The following is a 19,321-nucleotide window of genomic DNA, read 5'->3' as shown; positions in this document are numbered from 1 at the left end:
TGGAAGATCCGCCGTGTGCCTCACAGCCTTGATGTCATGCATATCACGAAGAATGTGTGCGAGAGTCTGCTTGGTACCCTGCTCAACATGCCAGAGAGGACCAAAGATGGGCCGAAAGCAAGGGCAGACTTGAAATCAATGGGCATCAGGCAGGAGCTTCACGCTAATGATGATGATGATGATGATGAGGCGAAGCAGGACACAGAAAGTCGACGCAAAGGCAAAAAGGCCAAGAAGACCGGAAATGACTACCCTCCCGTGTGCTTCACTCTAAGTCAGGAGGAGATCGAGCTATTTTTCACCTGCCTCCTAGGAGTAAAACTTCCTTACGTTTACGCGGGGAAGATAAGCAGATACCTAGACCCAGCGAAGCAGAAGTTCAGCAGGATGAAGTCTCACGACTGTCACGTGCTGATGACGCAGATACTTCCAGGTGCAATCCGTGGGATCATGGACGCGCACATCCGTGAAACGCTATTTGTCCTATGCAACTTTTTCGACGTCATCTCTCGGAAGTCGATTGGCGTGAGGCAACTCAAAAGGCTACAGGAAGAGATCGTGGTGATACTATGCGAGCTTGAGATGTACTTCCCGCCCGCATTCTTCGATGTTATGGTGCATCTGCTGGTCCATATCATGGAGGATATCATCCAACTCGGGCCGACGTTCCTGCACAGCATGATGCCGTTCGAAAGGATGAATGGTGTCATCAAAGGATACGTTCGCAACATGTCACGTCCAGAGGGAAGTATAGCCAGGGGCTTTCTGACCGAAGAGTGCATCTCCTACTGCACAAATTATCTAGGCATCGAGAATCCCGTTGGTCTGCCCGTCAATAGGCACCTCGGCAGGCTCGCTGGATGGGGTCACCGTGAGGGTCGCCACAAAATGCATGTCGACTTCGAGGGTCGACTCGCCGACTTTGAAAGAGCAAACCTAGTCGCGCTACAACGCATAGACGTGGTCGATCCTTGGGTGGTAGAGCACAAAACCTTTATTGAGAAGACCTACAATGACCAAGGCCAACAGAGGACGGACGGAGATATACTCAAAGAGCACAAATCATGTTTCACGCGTTGGTTCAAGCAGAAGCTTCTATCGTACCCTTTACATGAGGATTCTTCCGCGGAAGAACAACTCATATTCGCCTTGTCACAGGGCGCCGAGCACAACCTGATGACCTATGAGGCGTACGATATCAACGGCTACACATTATACACCGAGGACAAGGACATGAAGAGCGATGGTTATCAGAACTCCGGGGTAACGATGGAATCCTACACCGATAACGACAAGGACAGATACTACGGAAGGATCGAGGAGATCTGGGAGCTGAGCTATGCTGGAGAGAAGGTCCCGATGTTCCGTGTCAGATGGGCCAAGAGCGTCCTAAAAGAAGACCGGTATTTCACCACCATGGTTATACCCGAAGCCAAATCCAAGACCGCGGGCGCAAACGTCACCGCGAAAAATGAGCCATGGGTACTGGCTTCACAAGTGGACCAATGCTTCTTCATTACCAATCCGTCAAAGCCCAGTCGTGTTGTCATGAGGAGAGGCAAAAGGAAGATCATCGGAATGGATGGAGTAGCCAATGAGCAAGACTTCGACAAGTACGGCGACCCGAAGATCAAACATGACGACGACGATGAAGTAGCAGCATACACCACAAGAAGAAGCAGGACCACCCTACCTAAAGGACGTCCGTTCCACAGAAGAACTCCATTTGCAAAAAAGAAGGGCAAGAAGATTGTGAACAGATAGCTAGCTAAGATCGATTGTATTTAAATTGTAGCCTTCATTTCTCGATTGTATTTCATGGGCACTTTTTGATATCATGAATATTTTTAAATTTCATGGGCACTTTTTGAATTCATGAGGACACTTGATCTCGACCCCCCTCCATCTTGATCTCGATTCCCCCTCCATCTCGATCTCGATCCCACCCGCACCCTCCCCCGCTAGCTAGCTCCACCGCCGCCGACGACCCACCGCAACCCTCCCCCGCTCCACCGCCGCCGACGAGCACCCGCCCCCCCGCACCCCTGGGGGGTTATTACTGTTTTTATAAAAAAAATTACGGTTATGATTTAAACAAGTTTGAACATATTTAAACACAAATAAATATCAAACAGGATTTAAAATGAATAAAAAAATATTGGGGAGCCTGGGAATCGAACCCAGGACCTCCTGGTGTGTGTGCTGCGTATTGACGAGTCGGGCTAGTGGGCGGGGTTTATTGTAGATAGGGTTAGGTTGTATATAACCTGACAAGTCAGGCTAGATTAAATTACTTATGGCGCACCCCTCGGTGGTGCGCCATTGCTATGAATGTACTTATGGCGCACCCCTGGGTGGTGCGCCATTGCTAAGCCTCCCCCCACACTAAAATCCCCAATCTCCATTTCTCTCTAATCCCTCCCCTGCCTCGTCTCACCCGCGCCTGACCACCACCGCCCACCACTTCCCCCGTGCTCGCCGTCCCCGGCCGTGCTCGCTTCCCCCGCCGCACCCGACCACCTCCCTCACCGTCCCCCCTCCGCCCGCGCCCGCGCCCTCGCCGTCCCCCTCCCCCCGCGGCCCCGCCTGCGTCAACCTCCCTCCCGAGCGCGACAGCTAGGGTTCCTAGCCGCCGCCACCTCTGCCGGCCCCGACCCGCTCCAACGACAACTGCGCCCGCTCCACACCCGCTCCGGCTCCCCTCGCAGCCATTCCCAAGGTGAGCTATCTGGGCTAGCTAGGGTTCACCGCAAGCAAAGAAAGAGAGGAAGAAATCCCCCCATCCCCCCCGCCCCTTTGCTGAATGTCGATGGAATCAAATTTGCCGCCCCGCGGGTGAAGGAGGACGGTGCTTTCCTGCCGTGGCTGCGGAGCAAGGCCGGGTCCGCCATCTCGTCGGCGCTGCGCATCAGGACCTCACTGCTGGGAAGGTCTGTTCTTGGCTACTATCGATTTGCTACATAGAGCAGAGCAGAGCAGTAACAGTGTCCTTGTTCGCGTCGCAGCCGATCCAGGAGGGGGACTGCACCGGATCCGCCATCGCCGAGGAGCCGCACAGCACTGGATCCACCTCGTCCTCTTCCTCGGGTCGCCGTCGTCTTCCTCAACTCCGGCCACCTCAACTCCGGTCTCCGCTCCACCTCTGCTCCGTGGTTCAGTACACTAATCCTATTGTCTTTGACTACTTGATTTAACTTCCTGTACTTCCCACTACAAGTTGATTTACTGAATATGCTACTCTAGTTCCCGGAGCTGGGTTTCTATTTGTGTGTTTGGTATACAGTTTCTAGTTTGTGCATCACTATAAGAGGAGTGCATTTTTCTAGGTTCTCTCACAATCTCCATATGTTAGTTTATTATCGTTTATACTTACAGTATAACAGGTTAACAGTTTGAAAGCCAGACAGTGAGGCTTTCTAGTGTATGGTCCTAACACACAACAATTTTATTAGTTGAGGTTCACACTAGACAAACTTGTGCCAGCTAAGAAAAAAATAGAGTTCTACATTAACTTGTCTGCCAGCTGGAGCAAGAAGCCTGAACTAGTTTTCCTTAGCTATCGCCTCATTTAGAAAATATTGGACAAGATCCCAAGAGACTTGGAGATATGTACAAGATCAGTAAGATAATAGCTTGTTGTTTAAGCATCATTGTAGTCAAACTCTAGAATATTTACAACGAAAATGACCAAAGGTATGGCCAGTGCCATCGGGAAATCACAGGTGAACCAACGCATCATAGTGGAACACTAAACTGACAATTCCATCATATGTATCACCAATCTTCTTGATTAGTGATTATCTGAATTAGTTTGTAAACTGTAGAGGTGGTTAGGCTCTGGTTAAAAATAAAAACAATAATAGAAGTTTTGTATTTTCTAAGTAAAAAACCTCACATATGCACCAGAGTAGACCTATGCATCAGAACCAAAGTAGACCTAGCTCTGCATTAGTTGTTTTGTGCTTCAAGTGTCCCAGTCAAGGACAAACTGAGTGGTTGCAAAATAATATTATGTGGTCAATGTGCATTAGTTCTGAACTGGTCAACCATGAATTGGGATGATAATGTTATTTTTCCTTCTTAACAGAATGGTGTCATAATCAGAACAAAGCTGCTGCAAATGCATACTTTTTTTTACAAGTGCATCTGCACCTTCTGATCCATTTAGAGTTATCTGCACCCTCTGATTTTTGTCCATATGAAAGCAGAGGACCATATGGTCTGTGCCTGGGTTTTGTCTCCGACCATTGTGTCGTGATGATTTTGCAGGTACCCCGAGAGGCCCTTGAGTTTGCCGGAATGTCGATTAACTTCCGTTCCAGCAAATTCGGGTACTCCATATGTCCTATTTTCAGCAAAGGTCATGCTGAAATTTTCCGTGAATTTTAGCATGACTTTGCTAAAAATCGGACATGTGAGGTACTTGCTACTGATGCATGGGCCGGGGTATCTTAGTACTTAGTTAAGTAGGATCAACTGCCCCTTTATTCTTGCTGCATTAAACCATAGGTGGCAATAGAGCCAAGTGATTAGTGCCAAGTGATTAGGAGATGGTGCGGCCGGCAAAGGCTTGTCCACAAAATGTGGGGTCATACTATACCGCTGGTGTGCGGAAGGAGAAAAAGACCATCTCGGAAAGCCAGACGCGCGAGGTTGAAGAACTCAAGGAACAAGTGGCGCGGATTCCGGAGCTTGTCCAAGAGCAAGTGCAACAACAACTTGGAAAGACGCTCAACGCCATGGTGCCTACGTTGATTCATGGGCTGACGACGTGGATTGCGGGTGGCCAACAGGGGCCTCCCCCGATTCCCAGCTTCACGGCCAGCAACTCGCATAGCGTGCAGGCGGCGCCATTGGTGTCTCTGGCGGCGCCATTGGTGTCTCCGACGGCGGCGCCATTGGTGTCTCCGGCGGAGGTGGTATTCGTGTCTCCGGCGCTGGCACGGGCATTGGAGCTTAATGCACCCGGGTGTACGCCGGCCGGCACCTCGCCAGCAAGCGCCCCCTCTGTCAGTTGCACGCCCGCCATTGGCAGTGCCTCGACATTAGCCGAGCTCGACGGCATCACGGTAACCAAGCCTCTCGGCCGATGACTTCATCTCCTTGCCTTTGACTGGGCATCCCTGACGCCCTGTACATGTTTTCGCAAGGCACCGCCGACGTTCCTTGCACTCTTCTGCATTTCGTGGGCGCCGAGTTGGTCGATGTCGCCAAGGGCAGAATCGTTCAACCGGGCAACCCCATGTTCCACGGTAATCCGATGCCACCCACAATGTATAGGGTTGAAGTGGTTTGGGTGCTGCCAGGCTGCGACGAGCTGTTACCTCCGATTCGACCCGCTGGGGCCGACGAAGAAGATGAGATGACCCTCAGCACCTGCGTAAACTGGCCCCTGCTTTGGCCAAAGAGCCAGATTTGTTTGGGGGCGGGGGACACCACCCCACAGACAAGACCGCCAGTCGTGCCGGTGCCAAGCCATGGCAAGAACGCCGCAACGCTACAGGACCTGCCGGACATCCCCATGGCACAGGATCCGGACAGCCCTATGGCACAGGATCCGGACGGCGATGACAACGACGACGGTACATTTACCAAAGTTGATAAGTACTTTGCCGAACATGGGTATGCTAACAAGTTCTGCGGGCCTCTTTCTCAAGAACCCAACCAAGACGACCGTGATCTAGCTGGTACGGCGGAGAAATCCAATTGCAACAGGTGTCGTCTGGCGTTCAGTTCTCAGGACACGCCTCCAGCTCCCGCCTTCACCGAGCCTCAGATAGCTGAGGTGCGAAATATTATCAGCCCCAACACGCTCAAGAAGGCGGTCTGTGAGCAGAACTCGGTCCCATTACAGGAGATCAAGAAGAATGGGACGGAAACAAAAGACTAACAAGGGCGCCGGTGCGAGCCAGCCGGCACCGAGTTCGATCCGTGCTCAGGACGGGCCACCTTCACCTAAGGATATCTCGAGGAGGGTGCATGTGGCGGGTAGGGCGATGCTACCGCCAAATATGCTGAATGCTGCAACCGGTGCTATGCGGAGTCTGCACGACAGTGTTCTTTCTTTGGAGAAGCGGCGTCTTAGAGAGAAGGATGTGGCATACCCGGTTTTCATGGCCAAGGTGCCAGAGGGCAAGGGCTTTGTGGATGGCGACATCGGGGGTACGATCGTCCTGCGGTTTGATGACATCTTTGCTATGTTTAACTTTCATCCGCTGCACTACACCTTTGTTCGGCTGTTTTCGCTGAGTATGGAGATGCGGATCATTAGAGACAAGACCCCGGACATCGTGATAGTCGACCCCTTCTACATGCGTGCCAAGCACTTGAGCAGCGCTGGGGACCGCCAAGTTGTGAGTTCACACCTGGAAGGCGTCATTCTGGCAAACCCAGATAAGGATAACTTCCTTGTGGCTTACTTTCCCGAGTAAGTCATCCCTTAACCACCCCGTAACACATGATTTCTTAGATTTCGATCGTTCTTTTTTTTCTAACATTCCGTGTTCTGTGCAGTGACACACATTGCACACTCATCCTCTTAAGCCCGAAATATTCCGTGGCCACATATTTAGACCCGAACCGTAACTCCAAGATAGACTACACAAATGTCAAGAAAGTTCTTGATGATGTTCTCCCCGCCTACGCCAAATCTGGAGGCACCTTCACCAGGGCAGTTCGTAAGTACGGCAAGCACATGTTCTCACACAATACGAAGTTCTGCTGCGTCAAGCAGCCGCCTGGCGGTCAGAAGGATGCCTACTACGCCCTCCATCACATGCGGGCGATCGTAAGGGACCATCATCAACTTCTGCTACCATATAATCTCAAAGATTGGGCCGCGAGCTTGTCGGCAGTCCAGGACGCGGACCTCAGACAAGAATTCTTTCGCATCCAGTCGGAGTTTGCGGACATCATCCATCAAGATGTCCTTCGTACCTCGGGGCAGTTCTTCCTCAGATATCAACCATCCAACAGTGAGATAGATGAAATGCTACAAATGCAGGGTGACAACGACCGCGATTTCATGACCATCACGACAGACGGCGGCTTCATCCACGTTCATGTCTGATGAGTCGAGTCGAAAGTAGTGATGTGTAGTTCTGAAACATTGATTGGCTCATGTTGTAATTATACTTTAATGAATTCGTATGTCTCTTTGGTTTGGACAGTCGTTCAACTTAGATGTAATCGATGCTATTTATTAGTAGGACCATGAATCGTGCTATTAATGTCTTGCTTTTCTCTTCCGATCCTTTTGTTGCATACTTACATATTGCTTATGTATTGTCTGTTGTTTGGCTTGTGCATAGAGATGCCGTCGTATGTCGTGTACAAGGGTAAGGTTCCCTGAGTCTACGACGACTGGGAGGAGTGTCGGAGACAGCTTCACCGTTTCAGCGGTAATAGTTACAAAGGGTACACCACTAGGGCGGAGGCCGAATCTAGATACGCCCGCTATCTAGCGGGAGAGAGGAGGGAGCGTTGGAGGAACCGGATGAAGACTAGTTTGATCGTGATGATGCTCATCTTGATGACCACAGCTCTCTTCTATGTGATGGTAGTTTAGATGATCGATATCGACTTGTAATGTGAAGACAAACTCGATACTCACGGTCTTGAGACTTGTAATGTTTTATCTTTGTTCGGTCTTTTGAATTCGGAGACTAATATGATGAATTGTATTCGGAGACTAATCTTCTATTGTATTCGATGAATCTGATGTTGCTGTGTGATACTTTCTATATTCTGTCTAATAATATATTTTATATTCTGTCTAATAATATATTTTGTAACCTGCGCAAAAATCAGAAAAGGAAAAAACAAAAAAAACCAAATATTCATACTAATGGCGCATCACCACCAGGTGCGCCATTAGTATGCCAAAGGATACTAATGGCGCATCAACAGATAATGCGCCATTAGTATGACAAAGCCATGCTTACGTATGGCCCCCCGAGAGGCACACTAATGGCGCATGCTGTTACATACTAATGGCGCACTAGTTGGTGCGCCATTAGTAAGATATACTAGTGGCGTGCTACTAATGGCGCACTGGTAATGCGCCATTAGTAGGCAAAACCAGTGCGCCATTAGTAGGCCTTTTCCTAGTAGTGCGAGGGGCTCGACGGAATGGTTAAACTTTGGTGGGTACAGCTTGATAAAGTCATTGATTGACACCAAGTCATTTCGCGGGTGGCGTGCAGTGTTCTGCTCAATCCGCTCCAGCAGGCGGTTAGTCTCACGCTTGTTTCTTTCCGCCTCCAGCATCACTTCGGCCAGAGAAGGCGGGTGAGGCAGATTTTCACCCCTAGCTGCACTGGCTTCCCCCTGCTCCGGGGCAGCAGGGTTGCTGCGGGTGTTGACCATCCTAGGAGAAAACAAGACAATGGTTTAGATAAGGATGGCTCAACTTAGCAAGGAAGTGCAGAATGTAATGGATAACACGGAATGCAGAGATGTTCATCCGTATGTCATGGTAATATAAAACTGACATATATATACCAACGGTCATACACATCATACATAGTTTAGTACAAGCCCAGGCTACAGTACAACTGTGATGAAAGACGTTACATCTCATCAGAGGCATTCCAAGCTCCTATACATTATTTGTCTACACCTCCGGAATTGATTACACACCAAGTCATATTCCACAAGTCACGCAGGACAGTGGAGATACGACTATTACAATACTAGTGATACTACTACTAACTCAGACAGCTCCGTAGTAGTCCTCATAGAATTCACCTCCATAGCCTGGAAGTTCAACGTGATCATCCGGGAACAGACGGTCCTGAGGAGCCTGTGGACCATAGGGGCTAGGATGAGGTCTTGGACCAACAAACGGTGGCCTGCGAGGACCATGGGGTGGGGTGATGCCCCCCACATCACGCCAATCCACCATGTCTGGCAGAGCAGATCTCACAGGATACAGATCCCTTGTATCCATACATCCAGCTTGCACCGCAGGTGCAAACCGAGTCAATGTGGCCCAATGATCAGCACGGGTATTGAAAAGCTCCAACCTTAAGGCCCAATTCTCTTGGTCCTTATCTTCGATCATCTCGGCAGTGGTATGAGTTAATGAGTCCTCCTGAGTGGAGTCAGCATAGATAGCCTGAAGATACCCTTGCGCTCCCGGAAGTGAAGCTGGCATGTAATGGAAGTCGGTGTTCCGAAGCAGGCCAGTCCGGACTCGCATGATGGTCATCATGGAATAGGCAGCATCCTGCACAGCCATCTCAACAGTAACCCCGGGTCCATAGGAACAGTGAAGGGGCGCGGTAGATCCAGGATAAGAAGGAAATATCCTGACGGTGCGGAAATATTGGCTTTGATTAAAGTCGCGGAACTGCTCTTCGACAGTGTATTCGGGATACCAACGGTAACCCGTCTCGATCATTACCCAGACTAACATAGCAGTATGACCGGGCATGTCGAGGCACCGGGTCAGGCGAACCACTTGGTTTTGAGCACGGTTGGCCATCTGAAAGCACAACCACAATGCAAAGACATTAGGATTTCTAGGGAAAATTGGACAGCATAACAGTTGTAAATGCTCAGAAAAAGATTTGAGACATCCACAACAGTCTGCAATACCACCCAACAACATCATATCAAGGTTCTGATTCAATTAGCAACATACTAAAAGTAGTAGAAACTGTACTGAGGCTTGTAACAACAATCCTATAAGCTACTACGGATTAGTAACACGTGAAACTGATAGAAGAAGCGAGCCTAGTCCTTAACCCACGTTGAATGAGAAGAGAATGACTCAGATCAGAGGGCATAGGGTAAAGGAGTAAAAGATCCTTACGTTCCCTCCCACAATCAATTCCCCTACATATAACTAAAGCATTTCTAGACTCGACATCGACCAGTTTGGCTCAACGAACCTACAGGCAGTCCGGCTCTAATACCAACACTGTCCGGACCCCGATTCCAAGTCACATCGATCTAGCTGGTAACACCTCATATCACTTTGCGGCCTCACGCACGGTATCCCACGGGTGTCGCCTTACCATGGGCCGGGACCGTTTGCGCCTTTTGGCTCACGTATATGATAGTGTCACTAGCATCCATATGACAGAGAACCCGGGCCAACATGGCTAGTCGTGAACCCAAAGCGGCACAGACCTATGGAGACAGGCATACATGAATCACATCGAGCATGTCGGTCATCAGCAAGTGATTCCGGGCTGTAGCACTGGGCTAACAGGACTCCGGGGAAACCCGGGCTGTAGCAGGCTAGGCAGGACTCCGGATATCACCGCGTGACATTTCCCCGAAGGGACAGACATAGGAACGAAGTGAAACACATGCCGGCCAGTCAAGTGTCCTGAACAGTAGTGCTGGGCTAGCAGGACTCCGGTGAACCGGGCTATAGCGGACTACTATGGCTCGAGGAACACTAGACTACATTTCCCCATAAGAAAGACTGCCAAGGATAAACAACTAGATTGTCGGATCCCACTCATACCAAGCATTTCAATCATACACACAATATGCCCGATATGAGTACATACAACATGGCATCACAACAAAACTCTACAACTCAAGTACTTTAATTAAAGGCTCCCGGGAGCCATACATAACATGTTCATACAGATAGGGGTCACATGACCCGACACTCAAGTCATACAATCATACAAACACATGCGGAAGCAACTAGTCTGAGTACAGACACTAGAAAGAAAGAAGGCTTCTCGAAGCCTGTCTATCTACATAGGGCCCTCCATGGCCAGGATCACCACCTGGGTGGCTAGTCACTCGTTGACATCAAGGTCTACATAAAACCCATCGGAGGGGGTGGTGTTGTCGTCTGAAAACAATAAATAAGCAAACATGAGTACAAGGTACTCAGCAAGTCTTACATCAGAACCTAATATACATGCTCATTCTCAAGAAGGTGGTGGGGTTATTGCAGCAAGCCAGCTTTAACTCTTGGCTAAGCTATCCTACGGAACTCCACTAGTAAAATAGTTTTCGCACACGATTCCACTACTCACCAACACAATACTCCACCAGGTATCCTCTCTCGTCATCCTACGAGAGGGCCTTCCTCGGTACTCACACTTATCTTGAGTCTTTTAGTAGTATCCATTAACTTGTCTATGAACTATATAGGCAACCAAGTAATCCTTTACCACGGACGCGGCTATTCAAATAGTTTTATACCCTGCAGGGGTGTACTTCTTCATACACGCTTTCACCACTTACCGCCGTTTACACGACATGTACTCGGCAACCTTCAAGCGGAAGCCCAACGAGGGTGTCGGCCACGGCCTACCTAAACACTTAAGTCTCTAGTCCAGGTTTATCGCCTATCCAGGTTCCATCCGCAGGGAGTCCGGCTGAGGTTTCCACTTACGTCCCCGAACGATGTGAACAGGGTTCCCGAGACACCAAACGGGTGACTCGGTACACCATGCCACAGTGTATCTACCGCAACATAGCCCACCCCTAGGGTCAGTGCTACGCACGGCCGCCAACACATAACCTACAAACACCAGAAACTATTTGCAACTCCTGGACAGAGTACTAGGGTGATTAAGAAGCCAAGAGGGTCCATTGGTTTCGGGCCCAATGTACGGTAGTAACTGCATCTTAAATCACACATACAGATCTCAGTTCTTATGGACGGCCTCAATGAAACAACCCACCATGTACTCCTACATGGCCTCTCATCGATACCTTTACCAAAACATGTTCAACACATCCCTCGTATTACCGACATAATCATATCACTCTAGCCCATCACCCAGATGAACCAGACACGACACAACTCTAAGCATAGCAGGCATAGCAAGGTAGGAATTACATACATGGCTCAATCAACTCCTACACATGCTAGTGGGTTTCATCTAGTTACTGTGGCAATGACAGGTCTTGCAGAGGATAAGGGTTCAGCTACCGTAGCACACAGCAGTTTGAATCGCGTTGTCTTAATGAAGTAAACAAGAGCAGAAGCGAGAACATGGGTTGTATCGGAATGATCAATGGGTTGCTTGCATGTTGTAGAGGTAGTAGGGTACTGCCCTTCAAACGGATACTCGGGGTTATCCTCGGAGGCAGAACCTACCATGAAAGTCACACCGAACATAATCAACACATGGCAATATGCAACAATATGATGCATGCTATGACATGGCAAGATGAAAGTGTCTTGGCCTAATGCAAGCTAAAACAGAAAGGGATGAACTCATTTGAATCAAAGATTCAAATATTAGTTCATTAAACATGGCCTTATTAGTGCATTACCTTATTCTGCTTAAACAGAAAGGTTAACTTGTTTTGTCATGCATGAAACCATTACAGATGGATAGATTGAATTTTTTTGATCATTTTTCATATATAAAACTTTGCATTTGGAGCTATGGTTGATTTTCTATGATTTTTAGAAGTTTTGACTATTTTCTGGAATTTTCTATTAAAGAATAAATCCAGTAATTGAATTAATGCGTCAGCACTGCGTCACTGTGACGTCAGCGGGTCAAAGGCGCCAGCCTAGGTCAAACCTGACTGGTGGGCCCCTTCTGTCAGTCTCTCAGCTAACTAATAGAGTTAGTTAGTGGTTAGTTAGCACTAAACTGGGTTAGTTAGGCCCTGGGCCCACATGTCAGTGAGAGAGGGTTAGTTAACGACGTCATTAGCCTCTAACAGAGTGATTAGCTCTAATTTAAACTAATCTGAAAAAGTTAGGAGCCGGCCCCACCTATCAGTGTCTCAGGCGGAGTCAAACTGGGGTCAAACCCCTGGTCAGCGGGGTTAATCCCGCCGGCGTTGAGCCGCCGTCGAGGCCGAGACGGCGGAGAGCTTCGGAAATCGGCCACAAGCGACCAATTCGACCGCGGTTTGGTCCTACGCGTAGCTGGGGCTCACGCGCATCTAGTGGGGCAAGTGGGAGGAGCTGGGGTGGAGCGAGCTCGCCGGAGTCGAGCTCATGGCGGCGGCCGGAGCTCGGCCGTTGGTGATTTTGCTGCTGCAGCGAGCTAGGGGGAAAATGGACGTGCTAGCGAGGCGCTGCGAGGTGCGGGGAGTGCGTTAAGCACCCGCGCTTGACCAAAAGGCCACCGGAGTGACGCCGGCATCGAGCTCGCGCGATGGCGTGCTATGGTGAGCAAGGGGGCGGCATCTACGGCGGGCAAACGAAGCAGAGAAGAGGGGGGTCGGTAGAGGAGCTCACGTCGGTTGCAGGACATGTCTCAGTGGGCTCGGGGTAGGTCGGACGTCATCGGGGCGTTGCCGGCGATCTCGGCGGACCGAGGAAGAAGAAGGCGCCGGGGAGGCGCTTGGAGGCGTCCGGCGTTGCGTGAGTCGACGGGGAGGCGTAGACGATGGAGGCGGAGCTCACGGGCACGTCAGGGAGGCGAGGGGGTGGCTCTGGTGGCAACTACGGCGAACGGCGGCGAGGATCACGCTCGGCCATCGCGGGAGAGGGTGAGGGAGACTAGGGGGAGAGAAGGGAGGAGTGCAGGGAGGTGCTGGGCGTCTCTGTGGCGCTCGGATGGGGACGAGGAGGCAGCAGGAGGTAGAAGCAGGAGGTGGCCGCGGGAGCAGGCGTTGGCGACACGCCTCTGCCTACTGGCAGAGGTGGGTGACGACTGGCACAGGCCAGGTGGGCCGGCCAGCACAGGTAAGGCCCAGGTGGGCTTCTCCCTGTCTCTCTTTTTCTGATTAGTTTTCTTTTTCTATTTAACTGCAACTGTTGGGCTTCATTAAAAATTCTAAAATGTTTCCAAAAATCCTGAAAAGAATTGTGGTCTCTGTTTAGAATATTTCCAACAGCAAACATTTATTTCCAGAATTATTTGAGCATTTAAATTATTTTATAGCATTTAAATTCCCAAATTCAAATACTTATGATTTAATTCAATGACCTTCTGTTGACCTAGAAAATTGTGCACCAATTTTGCCAAAGGTTCTAACCCAAGACAAATAGGGTGAACTTTTTAGAAGGGCATTTCAGGTTCATTGAAAATAATTTTAGTAAACCCTAGTTGTTTCCAGGGGGTGTTGGGGGTTTCTGCCTTCCCCATTTCAAATTTAAGAGGAATTTAAACATGATGCACACTCTAATCCTTGAACTAGCTAGGGTGTGACAAATTGTCGCAAAAAGGTTTTCGACAAGTTCAAGGTGTTGACTATGATGAGATTTTCTCACTCGCATCAATACTTAAAAGTCTGTCCAAATCATGTTAGCAGTTGCCGCATTTTATGAAATCTGACAAATGGATATGAAAACTCCATTCCTTAATGGATTTATTAAAGAAGAGTTGTATATGATTCAACCAGAAGGTTTTGTCAATCCTAAAGGTGCTAACAAAGTGTGCAAGCTCCAGCGATCCATCTACAGACTAGTGCAAGCATCTCGGAGTTGGAATATACGCTTTGATGAGTTGATCAAAGCATATAGTTTTATACAGACTTTTGGAGAAGCCTGTATTTACAAGGAAGTGAGTGGGAGCTCTATAGCATTTCTAATATTATATGTGGATGACATATTTTTTATCAGAAATGATACTGAATTTCTGGATAGCATAAAAGGATACTTGAATAAGAATATTTCGATGAAAGACCTCGATGAAGCTGCTTACATATTGGGCATCAAGATCTATAGCGATAGATCAAGATGCTTGATAAATTTTTCAATAAGTACATACCTTGACAAGTTTTTGAAGTAATTCAAAATGGAACAGTCAAAGGAGTTCTTGGCTGTGTTGTAAGGTGTGAAGTTGAGTAAAGACTCAAAATCCGACCATGGTAGAAAATAGAAAGAGAATGAAAAGTCATTCCCTATGCCTCAGTCATAGGTTCTATAAAGTATGCTATGCTGTGTACCAGACCTATTGTATACCTTAGCATGATTTTGGCAAGGGGGTACAATAGTGATCTCGGAGTAGATCACTGGACAACGGTCAAAATTATCCTTAGAGTACTAAGGAAATATTTCTCGGTTATGGAGGTGATAAAAGAGTTCGTCGTAAAGAGTTACGTCAATGCATGCTTTTGACACTGATCTAGATGACTCTAAGTCTCGATCTAGATACATATTGGAAGTGGGAACAATTAGCTAGAGTAGCTCCATGCAGAGTATTGTAGACAAAGAAATTTGCAAAACACATATGGATCTGAATGTTGCAAACCCGTAGACTAAACTTCTCTCACAAGCGAAACATGATCACTCTTTGGGTGTTAATCACATAGTGATGTGAACTAGATTATTGACTATAGTAAACCCTTTGGGTATTAGTCACATGAAGATGTGAACTAATCACATAAAGATGTGAACTATTGGTGTGAAATCACATGACGATGTGAACTAGATTATTGACTATAGTGCAAGTGGGAGACTAAAGGAAATATGCCATAGAGGCAATAATAAAGTTGTTATCTATATTTCCTTATATCATGATAAATGTTTATTATTCATGCTAGAATTGTATTAACCGGAAACTTAGTACATGTGTGAATACATAGACAAACAAAGTGTCCCAAGTATGCCTCTACTTGACTAGCTCGTTAATCAAAGATGGTTAAGTTTCCTAGGCATAGACATGTGTTGTCATTTGATGAACGGGATCGCATCATTAGAGAATGATGTGATGGACAAGACCCATCCGTTAGTTTAGCACTATGATCGTTTAGTTTATGCTATTGCTTTCTTCATGACTTATACATGTTCCTCAGACTATCAGATTATGCAACTCCCGAATACCGGAGGAACACCTTGTGTGCTATCAAACGTCACAACATAACTGGTGATTATAAAAATGCTCTATAGGTGTCTCTGATGGTGTTTGTTGAGTTGGCATAGATCGAGATTAGGATTTGTCACTCCGTGTATCGGACAGGTCTCTCTGGGCCCTCTCGGTAATGCACATCACTATGAGCCTTGCAAGAAATGTGACTAATGAGTTAGTCATGGGATGATGCATTACGAAACGATTAAAGAGACTTGCCGGTTACGAGATTGAACTAGGTATAATGATACCGACGATAGAATCTCGGGCAAGTAACATACCGATGACAAAGGGAACAATGTATGTTGTTATGCGGTTTGACCGATAAAGATCTTCGTAGAATATGTAGGAACCAATATGAGCATCTAGATTCCGCGACTGGTTATTGACTGGAGATGTGTCTCGGTCATGTCTACATAGTTCTCGAACCCGTAGGGTCCGCACGCTTAACGTTCGATGACGATATGTATTATGAGTTATGTGATTTGATGTACCGAAGGTTGTTCGGAGTCATGTATGTGATCACGGACATGATGAGGAGTCTCGAAATGGTCGAGATATAAATATTCATATATTGGAAGGCTACATTCAGACACCGGAATGGTTCAGGTCGTTTCGGATAAGTTTCAAAGTACCGGGGTTATCGGAACCCCCCCCCCCCCGAGAAGTTATTTGGCCTCATGGGCCTAATGGTGGAAGAGAGGAGGCAGGCCAAGGTGTGGCACGCGCCCCCTAGCCCAAACGGAGTTGGACTAGGGCTAGGGCGGCCCCCTTTCCTTCTCTTCTTCATCTCCTTCCTTGTTCTCCTACTTGGACTAGGAAAGGGGGAAACCTACTCCTACTAGGAGTAGGATTCCCCCCCTTGGGCACGCCCCTTGTGGCCGGCCCTCCGCCTCCTCCCCTCCTTTATATACGGGGGAGGGGGCACCCCATAGACACACAAGTTTATCTGTAGCCGTGTGTGGTGCCCCCCTCCAAAGTATTACACCTCGGTCATATTGTCATAGTGCTTAGGCGAAGCCCTGCGTCAGTAACTTCATCATCACCGTCAACACGCCATTGTGCTGACACAACTCACCCTCGGCCTCAACTGGATCAAGAGTACGAGGGATGTCACCGAGCTGAACGTGTGCAGATCACGAAGGTGTTGTGTGTTCGGTACTTGATTGGTTGGATCACGAAGACGTTCGACTACATCAACCATGTTACTTAACGCTTCCGCTTTCGGTCTACGAGGGTACGTAGACACACTCTTCCCTCTCGTTGCTATGCATCTTCTAGATAGATCTTGCGTGATTGTAGGACAATTTTTGAAATACTGCATTCCCCAACACGGGTCTGTGCTTCTGTCACTCGTGCCACCCACCATAAGAGAATCATGAACATATTGCAAACCCTACAGCGGAGATCCCTCACGCTTGCGTGACACGGAGAGCACCATAGGACATCTCCAATAATAAAATATACAACTCAAACCAATCATGATCGTCAATCAATCCATATGGCAAAATGTATCTACTCAAACATCATAGGATAGCCATACATCATTGGGAAATAATATATAGCGTTGAGCACCATGTTCAAGTAGAATTACAATGGGCAAAAGAGAGGTTACACTGCTGCATAGAGGGAGAGAGAGAGAGTTGGTGATGCCGGCGGCGAAGTTGTTGGTGTAGATCGCCGTCATGATGATGGCCCCGGTGGTGTTCCGACGCCACCGGGAGAGAGGGGAGAGAGCCACCTCATTCTTCTTCTTCCTTGACCTGCCCCCTAGATGGGAGGGGGGTTTCCCCTCTGGTCCATGGCCTGCATGGAGGCGGAGGGGCGGGAGCCCCTCCTCGATCTATCTTTCTGTTTTGCGTTCCCTGTTTCTGGTCTTTCACTGTTTCTTAAATTCCCGAAGATCGGTAACTCCGATTGGGCTGAAATTCTAACACAATTTTTACCCGGACATTATATTTCTTGTGGCGAAAGAAGGGCACCAACTGCCTTACAGGGGACCCACAAGCCCTCCAGGCGTGCCCAGGTTAGGGGGTGCGCCCCTCGAGCTTGTGGCCCCCTCGGGCATCGTCTCGCGTTGATTTTTTCCCAAAAATCACATATATTGCAAAAAAAATGTTTGTAAATTTGTATCGTGTTTAGACTTCATTTGATATGGATATTCTGTGAAACAGAAAACATGCAACAAACAGGAACTGGCACTGGGCACTGGATCAATATGTTAGTCCCAAAAATAATATAAAATGTTGCCAAAAGTATATGAAAGTTGTAGAATATTGGCATGAAACAATCAAAAATTATAGATACGACGGAGACGTATCGCTCGCCTCTAGTTGCGCCCCCCCCCTAAACGTTTCCTGGGTGGCGCCTCGATCGCTTGCTTCCCATGGGGCCACGTCGCGGCTGCCGATCGGCCGGCCGGCGTCGCTTCCGTCACTGTGCGTAGCCGCCTCCTCATCATGGGGACGTTGCCAATCGTGACCTCTGGCGCGGTCGGAACTACCGCAGCGGGCATTTCATCAGGATCATCGATGTCATCATTCGGCCAGCTGCACAAAGGGCAAGACGGGAAGGACTCAGGACTCATCGGCATGTCCGGATTCCTTGGTCCCGGATTCCCCAAGGGGCTCGTTGCCCTCCTTGTCCACCTCGTTGTCCGGCCCGGCCTCCCCGTCCAAGACCTCCCAATCCAGCTCGAAGGTCGGCGTTCTTGCTCCGTCATGAGCTATCTAGTGTGAAAACCTCTGCGCTAGGAAAAATCAGACCATACATCAGGTCAGTATGGCGGGGAACATGAGAGCCAAGTTTGGACCGGCTGTGCACGCACCTGAGGTGCCGGTTGACACGGCTGTACGGCTCCTTGTCGTAGCTCCAAGTGGCTGGTTTGAGCTTCGAGGATATGACGCGGTTCACTTGTTTGGTAACCCGAGTCGGTGACAGCTCGGCGGTCATCAGCCGGCACGGGTCGAGTGGATCGCTTATGTCACACATCCAATGTCGTTGGCACTGCAATGGCAACACCTGGCGCTCGATGAAGGAGCGATGAGGTCCGTGCCGGTGAGGCGCTCATCGTCCACCATCTGCCCTAGTCGGCAGTAGACGGCCATGGCTTCCGCCCTCGAATTACGAAGCTCGAAGGCCCAGTTCCGCCTTGCAACCGACGTGCGCATCCACAAATGGCGGCATGTTTATATAATCGGCCACCGGGTCGACGTTCTTCACATAGAAGAAGGACCGCTGCCACTTCTTCACTGATTCATGTGGCGACAGCTTGGGAAATCCCCTGCTATCCAGATGGTCACGAGAGTCGCCCCATAGGCGGTCATGACTGGGCCCTCCCGCGTCGGCGTCGTATGCGCTTGAGGGAGAAACACTTGTCCCATATGTACACCGATGGTTTGAGTCCGGCGTAGTCGTTCAAGAAGCCGACGAACACCACGAGCTGAAGAATTGTGTTGGGCCCAAGGTGGTGGGGCTGAAGCTCAAAGTAATCAAGAAATCGACGTAAGAATGCGCTGGCAGGGAGGCCGAACCCATAGGAGAAATGCTCGGCGAAGATGATGACCTCCCCGGGCAAT

The sequence above is a fragment of the Triticum urartu genome, chromosome 2A (assembly GCF_056163025.1).
Source record: "Triticum urartu cultivar PI428250 chromosome 2A, HENAU_Tu73, whole genome shotgun sequence".
Classification (NCBI taxonomy): Eukaryota; Viridiplantae; Streptophyta; class Magnoliopsida; order Poales; family Poaceae; genus Triticum; species Triticum urartu.
Note: the sequence above shows the minus strand (reverse complement) of the source record.